Genomic DNA, 26,497 nt, shown 5'->3' on the forward strand with positions numbered 1-26,497 from the left:
TATGACACCTCCGCGGTCTGCACACGTTCAGCTCGGTGACGTCCCTCGTACTCTTCATCCAGCTGAGGCCGAGGGAGAGTTTCGTCAGCACGACGGCGTGGTGACGGTGATGATGAAGCTACCGGTGCAGGGCTTCACGTAAGCACTGCAACGATATGACCGAGGTGGAAATCTGTGGAGGGGGGCACCGCACACGGCTAAGACAATTGTCAACTTGTGTGTCCTAGGGTGCCCCCTGCCCCCGTATATAAAGGAGCAAGGGGGAGGCCGGCCGGCCCTCATAGGCGCGCCAAGGGGGGAGGAATCCTCCTCCTAGTAGGAGTAGGACTCCCCCCTTTCCTAGTCCTACTAGGAGAAGAAGGAAGGAGGGGGAAAGAGAAGGAAGGAGGGGGCGCCGCCCCTCCCCCTAGTCCAATTCGGACTAGGCCCATGGGGGGGGGGGGCGGCCAGCCCTTGGCAACCCCTCTCTCTTTCCCCTAGGCCTAGTAAGGCCCATTACTTCTCCGGTGGTTCCGGTAACCTTTCCAGCACTCCGACATTTATCCGGTGACCCCCGGAACTCATCCGGTGTCCGAATAACATCGTCCAATATATCATTCTTTATGTCTCGACCATTTCGATACTCCTCGTCATGTCTCTGATCACATCCAGGACTCCGAACTACCTTCGGTACATCAAAACACATAAACTCATAATATCGATCATCATCGAACGTTAAGCGTGCGGACCCTACGGGTTCGAGAACTATGTAGACATGACCGAGACTCATCTCCGATCAATAACCAATAGCGGAACCTGGATGCTCATATTGGCTCCCACATATTCTACGAAGATCTTTATCGGTCAAACCGCATAACAACATACATTTGTTCCCTTTGTCATCGGTATGTTACTTGCGCGAGAATTGATCATCGGTATCTCGATACCTAGTTCAATCTCATTACCGGCAAGTCTCTTTACTCGTTCCGTAATGCATCGTCCCGCAACTAACTCATTAGTCCCTCTCAACCCTGTCCCGTTCCTCCCCCCGGGCTTCGCCGTCGAACCTGGACCGGTGGATCGTGTGGTCTGCAGCGGAATGGTGGTGCGTCCAGTTCCTCCCCTCAACCATGATTTCTTGGCGATTGCAGAGGTGAGCCACTATGTGCCACTCCATCGACAGGCCACCATCCGCAACATCATACAAGGTCTGCTCCATGAATCTCAGCTTTTCGCGATTGAATCTAGTGATCATTCGTTTGGTGTTGGACTATTTGGATTTCTTGATGAGTTTATGAGAGATACTGCTGTTGCAACGCCACTTGAGCTTGAGGAGGAAGATCTCCTAATCACTTTTGTGCCTCACAATGCTGCACTTAATTGACGCACTACCACTTATGGTCCAGAACTCTGGTTGATGTATTTTGGCTTCCCTTATGATTACCAAACAGAGCACTACATCAACAAGTCACTAGGGGGGTTTGGATCTCTTGTCTCGTGGTACAATCCTAGACAGGATAGAACATACACCATGATTCGTGCCCGAGTTATTCATATGCAGCTCATTCCCAAAAGCTTTGTGGTTTATCAGTTAGGCGGAGCTAGGGATTATTAGACAGTTCAAGTCGCAATTCTCAGGAGTAATGATTGGAATGCTCTATTGCCTGAAGTTCCTCCTGCAGGTGAAGAACCCCCGCCGCCCGATGGCAACCCCACCCACAATTTGGGCCTGATCTCACAGCTGAGCAACTGTATCAACAACAAGTTCATAACTGGCTTGTGCAAAACGCTGCTCCACCAAATGCCACCCCGGCAAATCAACCCATGGATGATGATGAGATTCAGATTGCTGATGGGTGGGGCGCTTGGCCTGCGCCTCCACCCCCTCCGCTCCCTCCCCATCTAATGAACTTCCAAGCATGGCTGGCTGCTCAAGGACTCACCGTGCAACATGGTATAACACCTGAGAACAATGTAGTTGATAACACTGCTGATGCCTGGAATGATTCGATAACTGTCTCTGATGATGCTAGCTCAGATGACTCTGCTATGCAGATTGTGATGCTAGATGTTCTGATTCCTATGGCTCAAAACCACCAGCCAGTTGTCGAAGAGATCTCCCTCACGGTTGGGTTACATGAACATGGATTGCATTTTGGATTGACTGCCCAAGGTGAGGAACTTGTGCACCTGCTTCTCACAGACCCAGTGCCACGCCAGCAGCTTAACAACTTCATATTCAATGCTCTGCAACCAATGCTGGCCTCAATTGGACCCTGGAATGGTGGATATGGTATGAGACATGAACACCTGCAAGTCCATGTGCTTATATAGCAAAGTGCATCAGGTATTCAGTTTGATCAAGTTTCTACCACAGGCACAATTGTCAGATCTTCGGCTATCATTGAAGAACTCTGTGACATGGACATTGATACACCCCAAGTACAGCAAAATCCTGAACCAAGCATGAATTCTGAATTGATTGCGGTGTCTGATATTTCTGCCCATGTTCCCATCATACTTGAGAACACCACATCTCCTGCAAGGAACACCAGTGATGTCTCCATGCTATTTGCACCCGAGGCATTGTTGCTGGCTATCGAAGGACCTGCTGAACCAGAGACAGTTCAATCTTCAGAATGGCAGCTCCTCCTCTCCCCTGGCACCGGCTTCTTCTAGAGGTCAAGGGAGGCGCAAGGATAAAGCTCCTATTGACATATCCAACTTGCGCCGCAGCACTAGATCCAACAGGTACGATGGCTTTAAAATCTCTCAGCCAACTGACAGCCGGGCTGTTAAATCCAAGGTCAAAGATAGAGTCATTCCCTCTGCTCTGAAAGCCATTGCTCCCAACAACAGTGCTGATACTGCAAATGCTGCTCCTCGCATTGGGACTGACAACACTGAAGGTGCTCCTGCTATCCCTCCATCGACCACTATTGCTACGATGCAGGCCATTGGAGTTCAACTCTGTGCAATACCTGCGGAAGAACTCACAGCAGATGCTCTTAACCAGGACAGGGGAGGGGCGTCGAATGCTTCTTCTTAATTTCCCTTGTTTTCGCTCTTAATTAATAATTGTGCTTTTGAACACTTGGAATGTCCTATGCTGGAACGTACGAGGGCTTAATGCCCCAGACAAACATCTGGCCCTATCGAATGTAATTGCGTCTAGTGGTTGTGCTATTATATGTTTGCAAGAGACAAAGATGCCCACTTTTGATTTTGCTATGCTCCGGTCCATTTTCCCATGGAGTTTTGATAAATTTGCATATGTACCTTCGCAAGGGGCTTCTGGGGGGATTGTCACGATTTGGAATAGCGCTATATTCTCGGGAGATGTTATATTTTCTAAATCTTTTGCACTAGGCATTCAGTTCACCTCTAAGCAATCGTCGTAGAAATGGGGCTTAATTAATATTTATGGGCCGTGCCAAGGAGATGCTAGAGAAAATTACACACAATGGTTATTTGATCTCACTATTCCTTCGGATGAGGATTGGCTACTCCTAGGGGATTTCAACTACATTCGTTTGCCGGACAATCGTATCAAACCTGGGGGTAACACTCAAGACATGTTCACTTTCAATGATTTCATCCGCGACCAGGAACTAATTGAACTACCTATTAAGGGCCGAGCGTACACCTAGAGCAACATGCAAAAAGACCCCCTTCTTGAGCAGCTAGATTGGTTCTTTACCACGATGAACTGGATGCACAATTATCCCAACACGATGGTTAAACCCCTGGGACGCCCTATCTCCGATCATGTGCCTTGCAACGTTGTCATTCAAACCAGCATTCCTAAAATTAAGCTATTTCGATTTGAACAATTTTGGATTGCTCATCCAGGGTTTATGGATGTGGTTTCAACTGCATGGGCTAAACCCGTCAAATTTGGAAAGCACACCAATGCAGCTGCTGTCCTATGCCAAAAACTCAAATCAGTCAGATATGCATTAAGTAGATGGAGCAAAAACATATCCCGCTTGACAGTAGCCATTGAAAATACCAACAAAACTCTCCTTGAATTGGACACTCTTGAAGAACAAAGGGCTTTGACCACACCAGAGGCGAATTTTAGAACAATTCTAAAGAAACACCTCCTGAGACTTTTGTCCTATCAAAAGGAATACTGGAAGAAGCGATGCACGATTCGTTGGATCAGGTTTGGCGATGAAAACACGAATTTTTTCAGGCAGTTGCTACGGAGAGATACAGGAAAAACTATCTTGCTAATCTTAAAACCTCATATGGCACTATGGTCGATGATCACAATGGGAAAGAATCCATACTGTTCAACGCTTTCAGTGATAGACTGGGCAAATCAACCCCACATGAAATGAAATTTGATCTAGAGAGCCTTATAGACAAGGATACGGACTTGGACCAGTTGACTGCACCATTCGCCAATGCTGAAATTGACAAAGTGATACAGGAAATGCCACCTGACAAGGCGCCCGGCCCGGACGGCTTTAATGGCGTTTTCCTTAAAGCTTGTTGGCCAATTATCCGGTGTGACTTTTATCGTCTCTGCGCATAATTCCATGATGGTTCTTTAAACATCGACAACTTGAATTATGGGCATATCACTTTGATCCCAAAAACAAACTCCTCGGAAACGGTCAACGACTACCGCCCAATTACACTGCTCAATTGCTGTCTGAAGATAATAACCAAATTATTGGCTAACCGTCTCCAGAGAGTCATTACCAGATTAGTGCACCGCAACCAATACGGGTTTATCAAGGGGAGATCAATTCACGATTGCCTCGTGTGGGCGTTCGAATTTATTCATCAATGCCAGGCCTCCAAACGAGATATAGTTCTCCTCAAACTTGACTTTGCCAAAGCATTTGACACGATCGACCATGAAGCCATGATACCTGTCATGCAACACATGGGTTTCAACTCCAAATGGATCAAATGGATTAGATGCATCTTTGGCTCTGGCAAGTCATCGGTCCTGCTTAATGGAGTCCCTGGACGACAATTTCCGTGCAAATGTGGTGTCAGGCAAGGCGACCCGCTATCCCCCCTAATTTTCGTCCTTGCTGCTGAACTGCTTCAGGCTGTGATCGATGATGCTATGAGAAAACAACTACTTAAACATCCACGGGATGACGCCAACTGAGGGGATTTTCCCGTCATACAGTATGCTGATGACACGTTAATCATAATGCCGGCCTGCCCTACTCAAGCCCAAACAATGAAGAACTTCCTCACTGACTATGCGACATCTATTGGCCTACGTATCAACTTTCAAAAATCTACGCTAGTGCCGATCAATGCCGCACTTGTTCTATGCCAACATATTGCATCAATCTTTGGCTGCTCAGTGGCAACTATGCCTTTCACATACCTCGGTCTACCCTTGGGAACCACAAAACCAACAGTGCATGATCTAGCACCTATGGTGTGCAAAGCCGAACACAAAGTGTCAGCCACAATGTTGCTCATGTCTCATGCTGGTAAGATTGCCCTGATCAATTCAATAGTCACGTCGCTGGTTATCTTCACAATGGGCACGCTCAAGTTACATCCCAAGATTATCGAGAAGATAGACAAGATCAGACGCACGTGTCTTTGGAGAAAACAAACAAAGGACGGGATCAAATGCAACTCCCTGGTCGCGTGGGACAAAATTTTCCGTCCCAAAAAACATGGAGGACTGGGAGTAATTGATTTGCGTGTACAAAATGATGCCATGTTGATGAAATTCCTACACAAATTTTACAACCGACAAGACGTTCCTTGGGTACAAATGATCTGGGACACGTACTATGGCAACAATATCCCACATGCAGTGGACCCCTGCGGCTCCTTTTGGTGGCGTGAAGTCATGCAGCTTAGCCCCATTTTTCGAGGGATTACCACGGTGCAAATTGGGAACAACGACACGACCCTATTCTGGAAGGACTGCTGGAATCATTCTATACTCGCTGAAACCTACCCCCGATCCTACTCATACACAACAAAGGAAGATATCTCAACGCAGCAATTTCTATAGATCACAGACCTGAGTATGGCGTTTCAATTACCACTATCGATCGAAGCACATGACGAAGTACGAGAGATGCAAAGGGCAACAAGGGATGTTAGCCTAGCGAACAGCGACCGTGATGTTTGGTCCTATGTATGGGGGAAGGCTGAATTCAAAACCAAAGACTACTATACTTTCTACTTCAGAGAGGTTCGAGCCCATCAAGCGTATAAATGGCTATGGAAGTTTGTCAGTACACCCAAACTCAAAACATTTGGCTGGTTCCTTCTCTCAGACAGGCTGAACACTAGAAACATGCTCAAAAGAAGGCACTATAATATAGGGGCTAACTTCACGTGTCTCTTGTGTAACGATCGAACAAAAGAAACATTGGAGCACCTGTTCTTCCACTGCGAGTTCTCCGAAGCATGCTGGAGGACACTGAGAATCTCATGGTCTGCTCATGAAGATCGCCTGAAACTATTGGAGGTGGCAAAGCACAAATATGACGGTGGCTTGTTCATGGACACGGTCATCACAGCATCGTTGGGGATTTGGAAAGAACGCAACAACAAACTGTTCAGAGGAGTGCCCCCCACGATCACATCCTGGAAAGGAAGGTTCAAGGAAGACCTAGGCAACCTCACCTATAGGGCCGGGGACAAGAAAAAAGCTCTCATCAGAACACTTGTAAACTCTATTGTGTAGCCGTAGATGTAACAACACCCCCACTCTCTCCTTGAGGGTGGCTCCCACTTGTATGTCATGTAACTATTGGAGAAGAAGTAGCCAGACTCTTGGCGGCTGGATTTATCGTTGAAGTATTCCATCCTGAGTGGTTGGCTAATCCGGTGCTGGTCCTCAAGAAGAATGGCACTTGGCGTATGTGTGTGGACTACACAGATCTCAACAAAGCTTGTCCAGCAGATCCTTTTGGCCTTCCCCGTATTGATCAAATTATTGATGCTATGGCGGGTTGCGAGCGTTTAAGCTTTTTGGATGTATATTCTGGTTATCATCAGATCAAAATGGCAGTTAAGGACCAGGAGAAGACAACCTTCATAACTCCCTTTGGAGCCTTCTACTATGTGTCCATGCCCTTTGGGCTCAAGAGTGCCCAGGCGACTTATCAACGGTGTGTGCAGAATTGTCTTCATAAACAGATCGGCCGTAATGTTCACGCCTATGTGGATGATATTGTGGTAAAATCAAGGAAGAAGGAGACATTTATTGATGACTTGAAGGAAACCTTCGATAACCTGCGGGTTTACAAAATGATGCTTAATCTGGCCAAGTGCGTCTTTGGTGTACCTGCAGGCAAGCTCTTGGGTTTTTTGGTGTCTAACCGGGGTATTGAAGCTAATCCGGAAAAGATCAAGGCCATCACCTCCTTGGCCAAACCAAAGTGTATCAATGATGTTCAACGCCTGGCAGGCCGGATTGCCGCGTTGAGCCGGTTTATCAGTCGCCTTGGCGAGAAGGCCATCCCTTTGTATCAGATGCTGAAGAAAACGGATGACTTCGTCTGGAGTGACGCCGCTAATGAAGCATTTGAGGACTTAAAGCGGCAGCTGGCTAATCCGCCGGTTCTCGCTGCTCCGGTTGACAAAGAGCCATTGTTGCTATATGTGGCAGCTAACGCCCGGGCTGTTAGTGTGGCTATTGTGGTGGAGCGCAAGGAGGCCCGAAAGGAATATCTGGTTCAACGGCCGGTCTACTATATCAGTGAGGTACTTACTGAGTCCAAGCAGAGGTACCCGCATTGGCAAAAATTGGTGTATTTCCAAGGAGGCCGGAAAGGAATATCTGGTTCAACGGCCGGAAGCTTAAGCAGTATTTCCAAGGTCATCCCATCACGGTGGTCAGCTCTGCTCCGTTGGGAGATATAATCCAGAACATGGAAGCAACTCGCCGGATTGCTAAGTGGGCTATAGAGCTCGGGCCTCATGGGTTGAAATACATACCCCGAACGGCGATCAAATCTCAGGCACTTGTGGATTTCATCAATGATTGGACAGAATTACAAGCGCCAGAGGAGAAGCCGGATCATACTTATTGGACTATTCATTTTGATGGGTCCAGGCAATTGGAGGGCTCAGGGGCTGGAGTCGTATTAACTTCCCCATGAGGTGATAAATTTTGTTATGTTCTCCGTTTAATGTTCCCTTGCACTAACAATGCAGCTGAATATGAGGCTTTACTCCATGGCCTTCGGATGGCTAAGGAGATGAACCTAAGCCGAGTTAAGTGCTTCGGTGACTCGGATCTGGTGGCTCAACAAGTGTCCGGCACTTGGGATTCCAAGGACCCACTAATGGCAGCATATCATCGTGAGGTGGATATTGTTGCAGGTCACTTTAAAGGTTATCAGGTGGATCATGTGGACCGGCGGAAGAATGAAGCGGCGGACGCTTTAAGCCGCCTGGGTTCCCAACGTAAACCGGTTCCACCTAATGTCTTCCTGGATGTTTTGCATAATCCGTCCGTCAAGCTCCCTGGTGAAGAGGATTTGGTTGTTCCTGATCCGGAGGCTCAGTTGGTGGCGGCTCTTCATGTTATCCCGGATTGGACGGTTCCATATCTGGCGTATATGAACCGGGGCGAGTTACCAGAGGATGAAACTTTGGCCAGGCAGATAATCCGGCGGTCCAAGTCCATGACTATTATCAATGGAGAGTTACATCATTGTAGCGTGACAGGGGCGTTTCAACGCTGTGTGTCTCCTGAGGAAGGCCGTGAAATTTTGCGTGAGATCCACGAAGGAGATTGTGGTCACCACGCCGGTTCAAAATCTTTGGTGGCCAAGGCGTTTCGTCACGGTTTCTATTGGTTGACAGCTCATGCTGATGCTGAGGACTTGGTCAAAAGATGTGATGGCTGTCAGAAATTCTCAAGGCGCGCTCATGTACCGTCTCAAGAATTGAGGATGATTCCAATCACCTGGCCGTTTGCAACTTGGGGGCTGGATATGGTTGGGCCTTTCAAGAGGTCCAAGGACAAGAAGACCCACCTTTTGGTGGCGGTTGATAAGTTCACAAAGTGGGTGGAGGCAGAGCCAGTTAGTAAGTGTGATGCAACTACGGCGGTTCAATTCATCAAAAAGGTGATCTTCCGGTTTGGCTTTCCACACAGCATTATAACAGACAATGGTACCAATTTGTCAAAGGGTGCCATGAAGGAGTTCTATCAACGTGAGCACATCCGGCTTGACGTGTCATCAGTGGCTCACCCCCAGTCCAATGGTCAAGCGGAGAGGGCCAATCAAGAGATCTTGAGAGGCATCAAACCCCGGCTTATGGTTCCTTTGCAACGGACGCCGGGTTGTTGGGTTGAGGAGTTACCTTCTGTGTTATGGAGCATCAATACCACACCCAACAGATCGACAGGATACACACCGTTCTTCATGGTTTATGGAGCGGAAGCGGTTCTTCCTAGTGACATCCGTCATGACTCACCTCGTGTAGCGGCATATGTTGAAGCTGACAACGAGAAGGCACGGCAGGAATCTCTTGACCTGTTAGATGAGGAGCGTGACATGGCGGCAGCCCGTTCGGCGATTTATCAGCAAGATCTGCGTCGTTATCATAGCCGCCGGGTTAGAACCAGAACCTTTCAAGAAGGAGATTTGGTGCTTCGACTTATCCAGGATCAGACGGACATGCACAAGCTATCCACCCCTTGGGAAGGACCCTTTGTGGTCAGCAAGAATCTACACAACGGGTCATACTATCTAATCGATGTTCGAGAGCGCAAAGACTCACGTAAATCGGAGGAGGAGACCAACCGGCCGTGGAATATTGCTCATCTTCGGCCTTACTATACTTGAGCCATAGGCTCTGCTTATGTACATATTATGACAATGTGTATATTATGATCAATATAATAAACCGGAACCTCAGCTAAAGCGGGGCATCTGTTGATTTTCTTACATCATGTGTGGTTACATGGAGCTTCTGTTTATAAAGCGACGTCCGGTTACCCCTTGATTCAGCTTCTCAAAGCTTTATGTTACATCACTTGGGGGCTTGGTCATATCCGAACCATAGCTACACCTCTTGATTGACGCAATGCCACAACATCACTTGGGGGCTTGGTCGTATCCGAACCATAGCTACACCGCTTGATCGGCGCAATGCCACAACATCACTTGGGGGCTTGGTCGTATCCGAACCACAGTCACACCTCTTGATCGGCTCAAAACCACATCAATCCGGGGCCAAAGAGAGTGTTGTAAAACAACAGCTCAAACATAGGCACCCACTGAGCACAACTCACAATGTTGCTTGGGGATTCTTTGCTGTCGAAATGAACTAAGAATCTACACTTGTAACAGGCTATCAAGCCATGGCTTGGAAGCCTGGTGTATACACCTAAAACCCCGGGTTAACCTGCCTATTTAAGTAAGTCACTCCGCCCAGGTAAACCTGGTACGACCATTCGAACTTTGACAAGTTACTCTAAAATGAAGACCCTGAACTTGTCAAGTTAAAACGATGATTGGTTAAGGATTGAGGACCATCTTAAAAGGCTTTGCAAAAATGGTTTAACTCAGTGGCCTGGCAGCCCATGAAAAGCCTCGAATTTGGGGCCTGGCAGCCCGTGAAAAGCCTCGACTACAACGGTTTTTATTTGCCTTTTGCTAAGTTTTCTTTGTTTCATAAGCTTTGTGATGTTTTTAAAACCGGTGTTTATCAACCCGGTTAGGCTGTCAACTACAAGTTGTCAGTACACGATCAAATTATAATCCGGAGACTATCAGCCCGGTCTGGTTTTGACTCAAAGTCACCAGTATGGAATAAACCGGTGTTTATTACAGCCCGGAACGATTTTCTGATAAACCGGCATCATATAACAGGAGTTACTTCTACTCCGGATTAGGGTTATTACCCTCATTACAAAGTTGGTCAGCCAACACTATGCCTAAAGGTCACAGGTATCATATATTTCCATATTTGGTTATCTTTTACAATCTTGGTTATAAACCTTGGTCCTATATATATTTGGGTATCATGACCCGCCCGGTGGTAAACCGCCAGGGCGCTTTAAGCTTCTTATCTGTAGGAACAACTTGAATAAATAGCTATGGATTATGAACATTATATCTTAAGCATGGCGGATTAACACGCATCAGTTGCAGATAAATATGCACGAAGGCATAACAGACCAAGTGTTTTAACTAGCCTATTACAAGGCGTTTCAGTGCCCAAAGGGATAATTGTTTCTCAATAAGCATTGCAGCACGTGGAAGACTAAACCGGCCCCCGGATTATGATTGCTTATTAGCTTGACCTGACGGCTGCGGATCATCTTGCACCGGTTCATCTTCTTCGTCTCTACCCAGCGGCTGGAAGTCAACAGTTGTCCAGTCGATCCCAGTTAAAGCTTGGAACACAGCTTCGTCGCTTATAAGGGTTGACGGTTCAATATCAGGGGCATAAGTGTGCTTATGGATTGGAGGTATCAGATTTTGCGCTTCAGGAGTTGGTGCAGCAACTCGTTTGTTATTGGTGTCATAGCTCGCCTGCTAAAACGAAAGATCGGCTTCTTCAGCCAGTTGACAAGCCAGTGGACGTACTTCCCGGTTTATGGCGCGGAGATCGTCCTGATCAAATTCTGACCCGTCTTCTTTTAAGCTGGGATAGCCTTTAGCCACTTCCACCGGATCAAGGTCAGGTACCCATGCTTTTGCCCGGGTTAGTGCGGTCAAAGCACCCGCCCTTGCAGCAGATCTCTTTAGCTCTTCTACCCGGGTAGGCAGCATTGACAACCTTGATAAGGTTTCCTTAATTAAAGTGGGGGGAGGCTTGTTGTGTGAAGCGGCACAAATGATCCGTTGTGCACCGGTATATAACTGCTCTATCAGCGTGTAGGCGGCCTTCAACTTCTTCTGTACATCAGAGCCCAGATGGCTAATGCGAGTTCCTGCACCATTGTACACATCAGTAAACCGACAACACATGGGAGAGATATGTTGAAAGTATTAAGGGAAAGATGTTTTACCGAACATAGCAGCAGTCATGGCATGAATCTGCCGCTTTATGCCGGCCAGTTCATCAACCACCGGTTTAAGAGCGGCTTATGCTTTTTCAGCCCTTTTTATCAAAGCGGATTTTTCAGTCTCCCAAATCGCCCGCTCTTTGTTGAAGCCCTCTTTCAGTTTCTCCATAGCGCCTAGAGCGCAGGTCAATTCTTCCTTCGCTTTGGAGGATCAGCGGTTTGGCTTTCCTTCTTGCTCAGTTCAGCCTACAAAGAGACAGATATATAATAAGTTGACAGTACATATTTGAAGTACCAAGTACATAACAAGTTATGCCTTTAGTACTTGGGGGCTAATGCATATTTGCTCTTTATCAGAAATTTTTACAAGTCCCAAGCACAATACAAGTATTAAGCTTGGCACTTGGGGGCTAATGTGTATTTGCTCATAAAATGATGATATGGGAATTCTTCCACAAAGTCCCGATTCATCTTTATAAAGTTAAACCGACCCTTGGGGGCTACTGGAGTTGATAAGCTGCAATTAAATATAAGAGAGAAACACTTATGAAGTTACCTCATAGCGCTCCTTCATCATATTTACCAAACCGGCTTCGTAGTCACGGCTGGTGTACAGACGGTTCAGGAAGCCAGAGTGAAGGTCTTGAGCATTCAGATGGGCATAATTTGACAAATCAGCGTTCCATTTGCCTTTGCCAATTGCAGAGAGCTCATCTTTGGCAGTATGCTTTGACAAAGCGGCAGGATTGCCCGGAGCAGTATGGCCAGTGCCAGTAATCATAATGTCATCATCTTTGTCATCAGCAGCCGTTACTGGGGTTGGCGGTTTGTCAGTATTTTTAACTGGACTTGCCGGTTTATTGTCAGTTCGGACAGGGCTGGTCAGCTGGTCAGCATGGCTTGTGGTGTCAACTTCTTCCTGCTCAGCAACGAAGTCATGATCTTGAGGCGGTGGGTCATTCAGTATGGCATCAATGTTGGTCTCTTCAGGATCTGGAGTTTTCTCCGGTTCAACAGCCACGTCTTCATCAGCCGGTTTATTCAACCGAGCTTTCTTGCTGGGTCTGGGCTTGGCGCTGAGAAAAATAAACATGAGGATCAGTACAGTATATCAAAATAGCAACATCAAGGATAACAACAAGTGTATAGCTCACCCAAGAACCGTTTTGAGGGGTGGAAGTTTTGTGGCCGACGACTCGCCAGAAGATGAGTGAGAAGTGCCCTGATAATTTGAATCAGACGGGTTAAGAGGCTGGCGGAAACAACCTGCTTTGGGGCATGAAGTATCAATGGGATAAGAGACCTCTGATCGGCATTTCCGAACTGGACCGTTCGGTAAACCGACGGAGGCAACTACCTGGCCGCTGTGCCGGGTTGTGCGGCGAGCCTCGTGTTGCTGCGTCTTCAAAAGAAAGTTTGGGTCCAAGTAAGCAAGGGGGTGAGAAAATTTTACTTTCCGGTTTGCTTGATGGATTTTTGATGTTGGCAGAGGATCTGAATCAGAGGAAAGAATGGTTACCTCTACGTCATCAGCATGACTGCCTTCAGCGTTGTCCTGATAATAATCATTGTCAATGAGATGTACGAAAAATGAACCAAGAGAGTCAAGTTCTACCTCTGATTCCGGATTAACCACATCGTCATCAGCTGGTAGCTCGGAGGATGCAGTGGTCCTTTTCTTGGTAGGTTTTTTGATAACCTTGGTCTTTGGACGAACTGGCTTGACCGGTTTATCTTGCGGCTTGACCGGTTTGTCTTGTGGTGGTTTCTTGTTCCAGAATGGATCATCACCCTGTCAGAAAATAATCACACTTTCAGAGAATATTTGGACAAAAACAACTTCAGATAAAAAGATTATATGATTCTTACAGCTGGCGGTTTGTTGAAAGCGTAGAAAGGGAGTAGTCCGGTTTGGGCACAGACAGCCTCCGGTTCATTCAGCATTTTCTTTACAGCCTCAGTGACTTCTGCATCTGTAAGCTGAATGTCAATGTGCCGCTGAGCATCCTTTAAACTCCCCGTATACTCACACATCAAACCGGAGCGCTGGCTTAAGGGCAGAATACTCCAGCTTATCCAGCAACGAGCAGGATCAACTCCTGTCAAACCGTTCGCCATGAAGGCTCTATGCTTTGATAATTGGGGAGCATAGTTGGCCCTTTCTTTTGCCGTCAACCTCTGAGGAAAAGGATGTGTGTTGCTAAGGCGTTCAGGGCGGTAACCCGGCAGGGGGTTTTCATCAGGTGGAGATGTATCCATGCAATAAAACCAAGTCTGGTTCCACTCTTTGGGGTGACTGTGGAGTTTGGGATGAGGGAAGGTGACTTCCTTCCTTTTCTGAACCGCCATTCCGCCCAGTTCCGTATTGGGTCCATCCGAGAACTCTGTGCGACGGTTTAAGTGAAAGAAATCCCTAAACAGTTCGACTGTAGGTTCCTCTTGCAGATAAACCTCACAGAAGACTTGGAAGTGGTAGATGTTGGCCATGGAATTGGGACCGATGTCTTGAGGGCGCAGCTGAAAATTGGCTAGTACATCTCGGAATTTTTTTTGAACCGGGAGGGCTAAAACCTCGTCTGAGATGATCAGCAAACACGACTACCTCTCCGTCCTTGGGTGTAGGAGTACTTTCCGGGCCAGGGACCCTCCAGTGGATGACATCTTTTTTGGCTAAAGCGCCCGTTTTAACAAGATTGTTTAACTGCTCTTCGGTTACTCGAGAGGGAGCCCAATTGCATTCATAGACTTGCTTGGCCATGGCAATGGAAATCTGAAACATGATTATTGCCGGTTTAAGATTTACAGTGGACAACTATACATCAGTATAAGGATACAAGCATATTGATAAACCAGATTTGGTTATTCGTAAACCGAAGTCTGACAATGGAAACAGTATAATGATGAATGCATTGGCGGTTCAACAGGGGACTAATGGTATCTACCGGGTTATCATTTTATCTGTGAAGTTAAACCGCCTAATTTGGCATTAAAGGTATAAGTATAAAGATGTATAAGTGAAGGGAAAAACAAGTTTCACAGTTTGGCATGAGAATTTCAGATCTGCCGTGCGTTGGATAATCAAAATATACTCTGGTCTAATATCAAGCGCTCAAAAAGTTCAGTGAAGTTCAGATGAGTTGGATATCAAGCAGGTGCCTTAATAAGAAGAAAGGAGTCTAAACTACAAAAGGCGCTGAAAATAGTCAACCGGCCATTGGTGCTACCGAAGGAAGAACAACTTCAAGCTATGAAGAACACCGAACCCTAATGGCGGATCTAGGGCGAGAAGAAGAGGGGCTTACTGGTGCAGGAGGAAGCAGCGGAGGATCACTACTTTTCTCTGATACGATCAGGATGATGCAGCGGCCTTTGTCGAAGCAGAGACGAAGGACGACGGTGGCGGCAGAGCTCGAGGGTCGATCGGCGCGAGGAAGACGACGACGTGAAGAGGCACGAGGGGGAAAAATGGAAAGACCCCCTGGCCCTATTTATAAGGGTAGAAAGATAAGCGTCAGGCGCGAAAATCGAGGAGCCTAAATTTTGGATATGAGGCAGAGCTGTCGCCTCGATTATCGGAGGCTCATTAATGAAGGTGGATTATACACAGTTTTAAATAACCGGTGATGTCACGGCGGTTTACCATGATCCCAGAAGATGATGTCACGGCGGTTTACAAGATCATGTGAAGATGTTGATGAAGAAAATTTCTTAAGTATTGAGGATTGACATGAACCAGTTCAAATCAATCTGGGGCCTAATGTTGGGGATATTACCATTGGGCGTAAACCGGCCAGGAGATGCCGGGTTAACCCCATAAGTAGTTCATCTGTATTTGAAGTCCATGAAGACGGACGGTGACGCTTTATGGAGGCCCAGGGATCAAAGCCGGTTTAAGGTCTGTAGACATAAACCGGCATTGATATGTAAACTTGTGTTGTAAGATAGAAGTAGCAGAGACCGAGCCGGACACAATTATGAGCCAGCCTCGGGATTCTGTAAACCGACGGGCGTCAACCCATGTATATAAGGGGACGACCCGGCGGCGGTTCAGGAACAACAGACACAACTCGAGACTCAGGCAAAGCGTATTTGCTCCCTGGTCATCAAAACCCCAGCAATTCCATCACAACTAGACGTAGGCTTTTACCTTCATTGTAAGGGGCCGAACTAGTATAAAACTCTCTTGCATCCCTTGTCCGCTTTAACCCCTTTAAGTTAACCCGTAGCGATGGCTCCACGACTAAGTCCTTTCTCTAGGACATCTGCCATGACAAAACCACGACATCTTTGTTGCAGTAATACAAGATGTAGTAGGGGTTTCCCCCTACTGTCCAATTGATCAAAAAAAACTAACTCATTAGTCACATTGCTTGCAAGGCTTATAGTGATGTGCAAGAGGGCCCAGAGATACCTCTCCGACAATCGGAGTGACAAGCTCTATCTATGCCAACTCAACAAACACTATCGGAGACACCTGTAGAGCATCTTTATAACCACCCAGTTATGTTGTGACGTTTGATATCACACTAAGTGTTCCTCCGGTATTCGGGAGTTGAATAATCTCATAGTCATAGGAACATGTATAAGTCGTGAAGAAAGCAATAGCAACAAACTAAATGATCATCGTGCTAAGCTAACGGATGGGTCAAGTCAATCACATCATTATCTAATGATGTGATCCCGTTAATCAAATGACAACTCATGTCTATGGCTAGGAAACTTAACCATCTTTGATTAACGAGCTAGTCAAGTAGAGGCATACTAGTGACACTCTGTTTGTCTATGTATTCACACATGTACTAAGTTTCCGGTTAATACAATTCTTGCATGAATAATAAACATTTATCATGATATAAGGAAATATAAATAACAACTTTATTATTGCCTCTAGGGCATATTTCCTTCACGAAGGTGAATTGCTGGAAGGCGCTTCCGCCGCAGGAAAGTGTATCATGTGGAAGCTGTGTCCACTTAACCTAACAGGCGGGGCCTAGTCAGTTGCCGCCGCCACTTATAGGTGGGCCCCACTTGACAGGGCCTTCTCCTTCCTCCTGCTCGAGTAGAGGAGAGGCAGGGGAACTCGGTCGCCGTTCGTGCCGGTGACCCATGCGGTCTTCGGGGAAGCCCGGTGTACTGGGGTGCTCGAGGGAGGACGCCACATTCGTTGAGGTACACCACGGATGCAAGGAAGGATAGGTGAGAGTTTCTCATCGCCCGCAGTGGACGGTGACAACGGTGAGGATGGGGCACGGCGTTGCAACCGCGGAGAGGAAGGAATGGAGCACCCAAGTGATCCGTGGTGATGGTGGGTATGCTCTGGTGTGGTTTTAGGGAGAGGAGGGTGTCAGGACTGTGCCAATTCGTTCGAGGCCGAGGCGGCGACATGGAGGCCATGGTGAAGGATCTGAGCTCAAGAGCTCGAATGGCTTAGCTAGGGGGGTCTCTGTGAGTGATAGGAGTGACTCGGAATGCGAGAGTGAGCTCGAGGAGGCTTTATACGGCGAGGCCGTGGCACACCGTGGGTGGGGCTCATGGCTGCCCGAGGGAATTGCCATGGTGATCGAGGGAGGAGGCCTAGAGCCCTCTGTGGTGTTCGTGGGGGTGTTTTATGGTTCAAGGAAGGGAGAGAGGGAGCAGGGCGAGCTCGGGGCGGGTCCCTTGCAAGCACAGGGAGTGGTGGAGGTCGGGCGACGCTCGGGCACTGACATGCCTCCAACGTATCTATAATTTTTTTTATTGTTCCATGTTGTTATATTATCAATCTTGGATGTTTTATATTCATTTTATAGCAACTTTATATCATTTTTTGGGACTAACCTCTTGACATAGTGCCCAGTGCCAGTTGCTGTTTTTTGCTTGTTTTTTACTTCGCAGAATATCAATACGAAAGGAAGTCCAAATACCACGAAACTTTTTGAAGATTTTTTTCTGGACATAAGACACCTTGGGAGCCAAGGAAGTGCACGAGGGGAGGCCCATGGGGCCCACAAGGCACCAAGGCGCGCTAGAGGCCCCTGGCGCGCCCTGGGGGGTAGTGGGGCCCTGGGTGGCCTCTCCACCGACTATCAGCTCTATAAATACTCTAAAATCCCAAAAACCCTAAGGGAGTCTAGAGATCAGAGTTTCCACCGCCGCAAGTTCCGGAACCATGAGATCCAATCTAGGGGCCTTTTCTGGCACCTTGCCAGAGGGGTCAACGATCACAGAGGGGTTCTTCATCATCACCCTTGCCCCTCTGATGATGCGTGAGTAGTTTACCACTGACCTACGGGTCCATAGGCAGTAGCTAGATGGCTTCTTCTCCCCTTTTGATCTTCAATACAATGTTCTCCTCGATGTTCTTGGAGATCTATTTGATGTAACTCTTTTTTGCGGTGTGTTTGTTGGGATCCGATGAATTATGAGTTTATGATCAGATCTATCTATGAATATTATTTGAGTCTTTGTTGAACTCTTATATGCATGATTGTTATAGCCTCGTATTTTTTCTCCAAAACTTTGGTTTGGTTTAGCCAACTAGATTGATTTTTCTTGCCATGGGAAGAGGTGCTTTGTGATGGGTTTGATATTGCGGTGCTCAGTCTCAGTGACAGAAAGAGACGACATGCATGTATCATTGCCATTAAGGATAAAAATATGGGCTCTATTCCTGCATGAATAGATCTTGCCTACATCATCACTACAAAAAAAATACACTTCCGTGATGATACGTGTTTGTCATAGTAGGTCGCATTTTTTGTCATGCATGTACATCCATGACAAATTTATGACAGAATCAAGATAGTCATACCTGTGCTGTCGTAGAAGTGTTCCATGACATTACCAAAATTATCATCACGAAAGTGTCCACTTCCATGACGATAAATCGCGCGTCACAGAAGTGCTTTCGTCAAGGGTGACCGACACGTGGCATCCACCGTAACGGAACACTGTTAAGCTATCAGGTCAGGTTTTGGATCCGATAACCCGTTAACAGCCAGGACCAATGGGGATTTTCCACGTGTAAAATTCTGATTGGGTGACGGAAACACATGTCAGCTCCGCGTTGGCACAGGTGTCACTCATCCAATGGGCGAGGTGCGCCTATGATATGCTAACACGTGGACCGGCCCAAAAGTGGCCCATAAAGTTTAAATGGGCCGGCCCAACTAAAGGCCAACAAGATTTTGCGGTCCATAATGGGCCAGCCCAGCAAAAGGCCCACGAGATTTTTCGTATCATAATGGGCCGGCCCAGCTAAAGGCCCACGAGATTTTGCGGGCCATAATGGGCCGGCCCAGCTAAAGGCCCGCGAGATTTTGCGGACCATAATGGGCCGGCCCAGATAAAGGCCCGACATTCTCAGTTAAGGCCTGTACGGCTAGTGTCAAATCGGCCCGTCAACGGCCTGTCCTAAACTTGTCATCATCGTGGCCCATGATCACTTCTGGCCCGTTAATAGTCCGCTAAGTATATGGGCCGAATTATGGCCCAGTGTATTTCCGGCCTGTTAAAGGTCCTGCTTCATTTGGGCCCATTTACAGGCCATTGAAACTTTCGGCCCATAAACAACCATGAAGGATTTGGGTCATATTCGGCCATGTCTGACATTCGGCCTGTTAGCGGCCCGCCATAGATTTGGGCCACTTTTGGCCTATTGTGATTTTCGGCCTATTAACGTCAGACGAAATCCATGGGCCATATGTGGCCCAACGTCACATCAGGCCCACTAACGGCCCATATAAAAATGACGATAATCTAGCCCGACCGAACTTCCGGCATGTTAAAGGCCCGTGTATTAGGTCGGCGCATTTACGGCCCGTCCGAATTTCGGCCTGTGAAAGATCCGCATCGTAAATGGGCCCAATCTCACTTTTGGTCTTTTAAAGGCCCATGTTTTCTATGGGCTCGAGATATTTACACCTGTAAACGGCCTATTGTTACTGAGGGCCCAAATTATGTTTAGGCCTGTTAAAGGCCCACTATGGGCACAGGCCTACCAAAAAAATATGAAATCTTATGCTGATTTAGGCCCAGATATTTTAAGTGGGCTACATGCAAATTTCGGCCCATAATCATTTTTAGCCCAATTGGAATGGGCCCAACGAATGTTGGCATGTTGGGCTCCTACGAAGCTTTCGGCCGAATACATTACTAAGATAAACCTACACTATACAAAAATAGCGTCGTAATTATTGCAGCCTTTGGCAGCATCATAAATGTTGTATCACAACAAAAGGCCTGTTGGCATAAAGTTTACAGTGCTTGCAGATAAAAGCACCACCAGATGTATAGAAGCACATATCATTTGACCTGAGTGCTAATGTTTTAGGCTGTAGAATCTGATGGAGCAGCACGATCTTCACCTTTTTTCCGCCATTGCTCTTAAATAACGAAGCGGATGTCTGATAGTCTGGTTTCAAAACCATTCATATCTTGACGACATTTGTCAACCACTATTCTTGTTTCCAAAATGACATCCATTAGGGATTGGACTTGTGTCTGGAGCACAGATATATCACTCTGTCTAGCAGGAAGATTTTGTTCAGTAGGCGATTTGGACGAGGTTACCTTGACAACCAACCCAGAATTATGCATGAAGGTGCTCTTTGCACTGTTAGTGGAGAGATACTGACGCACCGCAGCTAGAGGTGACATTGTGCCTGTGGTAGCCTCGTCACCTTCAGGTGGTTGTGGCTGTTCAATCATTTTTTCCATAGCTTCCTGAAAGTTTGAACTTGTAGATTAGTGTACCAGATAAGTTACTAATGAGACAAAAACAAACAAAGTAGGTTACACATTTATACATAACTTATTTTGGTGAACTACTGTAATACATTAGCATGTATTGTAGTGCCAACTACATAATAAAATCACTTTCGGAACATATGTCCATGTAGCATGCCTACTGTATTGTCTATTTCCTCACATTCGTTGACATCTAAGGATAAAGAGACATGGTTTAAAGTAGGATGAACATAGTATGCCATCATTCATATCATGGGCAAACAGATATAAAACAAACAGGCTATTTTATCATTGTGTGCGCACGTGAACATAACAACTAGAATACAGATCAAGACCAAAAGAATATCCTTCATCTCTTTTAAACCATGTAAGGTGAAATGATACGTTAAGACAACTGTGTATAAAAGTGAACAGAGTAACTGACATTGGCTGCAAACCAAGTAGTTAAATGAACACATCACAATACCAATCAGTTCAAAGGCAGGAGGAGTAAGGACTTACAACAGCGGCTTGAACTGGTGTGCTCATGCCCTTCATCTTGCTGGTGTGGCAATCCTTGAAGATTTGCACTGCATTCGGTTCAGGTTCTTTTTGGTCCGCACAGGCTTTCCTCTGTATTTGGAACAAGTCAATATAGATATGATAATATGGCACAGAAAAAAGAAGGAAGTAGCAGATATTTACAAGAGCCTCGCAGTGTGCAATATAGTTATGAGATCCTGTTGTCTGTTGGAATTTCACTTTAGAACGGTTGGTCTTGTTCTTCAAACAGTTAGCCTAGAAGAAGATACACTTGTAAGGCACATACATAAATACAAGTTCAATATGTGGTCTGATCAAATACATATGGCCTACCTGATACTTTGGATCAGACCAGTGTTTAATGAGGGCTGTGCAGTCTTCATCTGTAATATATTCCACTGGAGATGTTTGGGCGATTTCATTGTTAGCCTTGCCTTCAAAGTGAGATTTTCTAAGGTGGTACCGATACTGTCGCAGAGCAGACTGAAAAACATGAGTGCATGCTTGTTTAGTTGCATCATCTTTCGGATCCAACTTGAACCTCATCTGTTCAAAAAAGAATGTGAGTCTTATTAGGAGGAAGCTAGAAAGTATGGGACAGAGCAAGACAATATTACTAATTGCGATGAATAACATTACTTACGGATAAATGGTCAAGGAAGGTGTTAAACTGGGTATTGTCTTTCTCATTCCTGTACTGGATCCACGTTGGGAGGATACGTGCATGACACCTAACGGCAACGGCTGCCTCTGATACTAACTTGGCTGACTCTGTAGCATCACGTGGCCTTTTTAAACCTGCCTCAAAATGGATCTCCATTCTTCCTCCTTTAGATTTTGTTAATCTATCAAGCATTATCCCTGATGTCTGTTTCCGCTTGCGTCGTGGTGCTAGTTCAACAACGAATATGGAAAGTGTTAGTGTACATCAAACTGTGAGAGCACATATAAAGGAGCATGCAACTGCAACTTGACTCGGTCAGGTACCGTCTTGGTGTTGATGCTCATGAGGTTCATATGATCTTGCCAAGTCCTGTTGTGTCAGCAGTGCTTCGGAAGTAGTGTTAGGTGTGAAGGCAGCTTGGGAACTGGCCAGTTCCGGAGCAAGCGAACAAGTAACTCGTTGAGATGCTGGTACAGTTGAAGCGGATGCTGCAGCTGGTGGAGCAGGTGATACCGTGTTTGTAGATTTAGCCAGTGGACTTGGACCTTCTACTGCACTATAAGTACCAGCAGAATCTGGACGGCCGATCCTTTTCCGTTTCACCCGACGAGTAACACCACTCCCTACTATATTATTTTCCTTGCTCTTTTTTGACTTTGCCATGTCAAGCCGTACCCACAACACAAAAGAATAAAATCGCTCTTCAGAACTCATTGATGCATGATACTGACAAGCAATACTTTGATGTAAGACAACCGTATGAGGATGGAATATGTAAGGAAAACAGGACGGCATGACATATACACAGCTACGATGTGTAAACTAAGCAGAAGGATTTTCAAGAAAATAGAAGTGATGCAAGCTAGACACCATATGAAAGATGCAACCAATATTACTCTGTCAAGTTAAAAGTGTCTTGTCATAAGTGGCAATTCGAAAAATTAGAAGCAGTACAACGTAGAAATCAATGCAAGATGCAACCACTATCAAACTGCCATGTTAAAAGTGTCCAATCATGAGTGACTGATGCGGGATACACAACAGCAGTACTTTGATGTAAGAACATGGTATGATAGATAGATGCAGTGTATTCTAGACATAGAACGCCATGTCATATGCACATGTATAACGTATGAACTCAACAGGTGCAATTTAATCAAAATAGAAGAAATACAGGCTAGACAACATATACAACATGAAACCAATTATCACACTGTCAACTTAGAGCAAGCACCTGCAATGGAGTACAGGAGATGAACTCATCATGTAGACTTGGGACTTCAACTTCATTAGCAGTAGCAGTGGAAAATCTAGAGAGTCTCTGTTTGCGTCGGTGCGGAGGACCACCAACATCCCCTAACTTACTCTTTTCCTTCCTATTTTCTGATATTGCCTTATGAAGTCAAAACCACAAGAAGATGAATAAAATTAGCTCTGCATAACTGGTTGATGCATGATACAGACGAACACTACTTTGATGTAAGGCAAGCGCAGGATAGGAGGATGGAATATATACAAAAAAAGACAGCATTTCATATTCACACGTACGATAGGAGGATGGAATATGTATGAAAAAACAGTAAGCGGAAGGCATTTCAACAAAAATAGAAGAAATGAAAGCTAGGCACCATATGAACATGCAACCAATATCACTCTATCAGGTAAAAAGTGTCTCGTCGTAAGTGCCATTTCAAGAAATGAGAAGCAGTACAAGCTAGAAGACAATGCAAGATGCAACCTACATCACAGTCCCAAGTTAAATGTGCCTTATGGGTAAGTGATCGTTGCAGGTATAAGTTGTAAGCTACGCAGATGCAATTCAACATAATCAGAAGCAATACAAACTAGACATCATACGGAAAACGCAACCACATATAATAGTTCTAAGTTAGAGCAAGCACCTGTGATGGTGGAGTAGGGAGATGTGCTCATCATGTACACATATGTTCTAGAAACAGGAACACGTGTCATATTCACAGGCATTATGTGTAAAGTAAGCAGATGCAATTCAACAAAGTTAGAAGCAAGACAAGCTAGACATCATACGCAACATGCAACCACATATAATAGTGCCAAGTTAGAGCAAGCACCTGTGATGGTGGAGTAGGGGAGATGTGCTCATCATCTACACAGCTACATTGACTGTCTAGCCTTGCGTTCTCTTGCGAATCTTGTTGGGAGGATGGCGGAGTAGAATCTGTAGAGAACGTCCATTTCAGTTGCTCGGAAGGACCACCATCATCCAGTGCCTTGCCAATTTCCTTCAGCTTTATTGATTTTGCATTGTGAGGTCAAACCGACAAGAAAAAGGAATATAATTCGCTCTTCAGAACTCATTCATGCATGATACCGACGAACACTACTCTGATGAAAGGCAAAGTCATGATACGAGGATGGAATATGTACGAAAAAATGGACGGCTTGACATATTCACACCTATGATGTGGTAACTAAGCAGAAGGCACTTCAACAAATTAGAAGCACTTCAAACTAGACACCATATGAAAGGTGCAATCAATATCACTCTGCCAAGTTAAAACTGTCTCGTCATAGGTGACGTTCATCAAACTAGAAGCAATACATGCTAGAAATCATATTCAAGATGCAAACCAATATCACACTGCCAACTTAAAGGTATTCCATCATAAGTGACTGATGCAAGATACACAAGAAGAGTAGTTTCATGTAAGAACATGGTGTGATAGACAAATATAGTATGTACCAAAAACAGGAAAGCGTGTCATATTCACACGTATCATGTGTAAGCTAAGCAGATGCAATTTACACTAATTAGGAGCAATACAAGCTAGACACCATATGCAACATGCAACCAGATATCACACTGCCAAGTTAGAGCAAGCACCTTGGATGGTGGAGTAGGGGAGCGGAGACTTGGACCTTGTAATGCACTATCAGTACAAGGAGAATCGGTACAGATGCTCCGTTTACACTACAAAAAAAGACACATCTGTGACATTTTGGGCCGAACGAATTTTTTTTCAGTCATACTTATGACACTTCTATGACGATAATTGTGACAAAACACGGTATCATCATAGATGTGGTGGGGTCCTACTTCTATGACAAAAAATCATGACAGAAAATGGGATTTTTGTCCTGGGCGGGCCGGAGACGCGGCTGCATGACATTCTTTGGGCCGTCCATGATGGAAAAAACCGTGGTAGAAGCGAGGGCGTGGAAAATATCGGGGAGTCCCCGGTTATGGTGGGTGGTCGGGGGCCGAGCGATGCGCGTTTCTCTTGTACGTACGCGCGTGTGTGCGAGGCGTTGGGCTCTAACTGAACCCGAGCGATTGCACTGCATGCTATGCGTTACTGAACCCGAGCGATCGATCGATGGCTGTTAACTGAACCAGATCGAGCGATTCCTTCGCTACTGCTGCTAACTGAAGCCGATCGATGCTGCCTCTGGATGAACAGTGAGCATTGCGGGGGGGGGGGGGGTTGGATGAACAGTTCCCGGTGGGGGTGGATGAACAGGACCCCGTGGCGTTGCCTCTGGATGAACAGGACCCCGATCGATCGAGCCGGTTGGGGCTGGATGAATAGGACCCCGTGGAGGGCAGGATGAACAGGACCACCCCGTGGAGGGCAGGATGAACAGTAGACAGTGGAGGGCCGGATGAACAGTAGACCGTGGAGGGGTGGTTGAACAGGAGCCCGTGGAGAGGGCTAGTTGAACAGTAGCCGGTGGAGTAGCGCGCGGTGGAGGCTGGATGAACAGGAGCCCGTGGAGGAACAGTCGCAGGTGGAGGCTGGAGGAGGTCGAGGTGGATGAATAGTAGCCCGTGGAGGCTGGAGGGGGTCGACGGTGGAGATGAACAGTATCCCGTGGAGTCCCGTTTTGCGGTACGCCACACCCCTCCGAATGAACAGGACCCCCGTTTCGACCGTAGCACTCCAACACAAGTCTGTTTCCTCCGTTTTGCGGTACGCCACACCCCTCCCGATCAACAGGACCCCCGTTTCGATCATAGGAGGTCCGTTTCCTCCGTTTTGCGGTACGCCAGACCCCTCCCGATGAACATGATCCCGTTTCGAACATGGCCGGTCGAACACAAGGCCGTTTCATATGTTCTGCGGTATGCCAGGCCTCGTTTCCATCGGCTGTTCCGTCCAAGCCCTCCCGATGAACACGACGACGCATTCCGTTCCGACCCAGCTGGTTGGCTCCCCATGAACACGACGACGACGTTGATTCTCCGTTCTGACCCAGCCATGTACACGAGCCCTGGCCATACGTATGCGCGAGTAGGCATTCGAGACCCTGCCTGTATGTACGTACGTGGCCATATTTTCTTTCTTGCACCCTGGCCGCTTTACGTACGTGTACATGCTACGTGCGCGCCTCTACTACGACACGTGCGCGCCTCTACATCGACCAGTATGTATGTACATGTTCGCGACCAGAATGACAACGCTACGTACGCTTCGACCAGGTGGGTCCCGACTGTCAGGCACTTCCTTGCCTGTGAAGATGTAGCTGGTGGGTCCCAGCAGTCAGGGGGCGAATCGTTTTTTTGCCCGGACGCACTTCCTTGCGTGCGAAGATGTAGCTGGTGGGTCCCCGCAGTCAGGGGAAACATTTTTTTCGTGAAATACGGT

This window comes from Aegilops tauschii, chromosome 7 (genome assembly GCF_002575655.3).
Source record: "Aegilops tauschii subsp. strangulata cultivar AL8/78 chromosome 7, Aet v6.0, whole genome shotgun sequence".
In the NCBI taxonomy this organism is placed as follows: Eukaryota; Viridiplantae; Streptophyta; class Magnoliopsida; order Poales; family Poaceae; genus Aegilops; species Aegilops tauschii.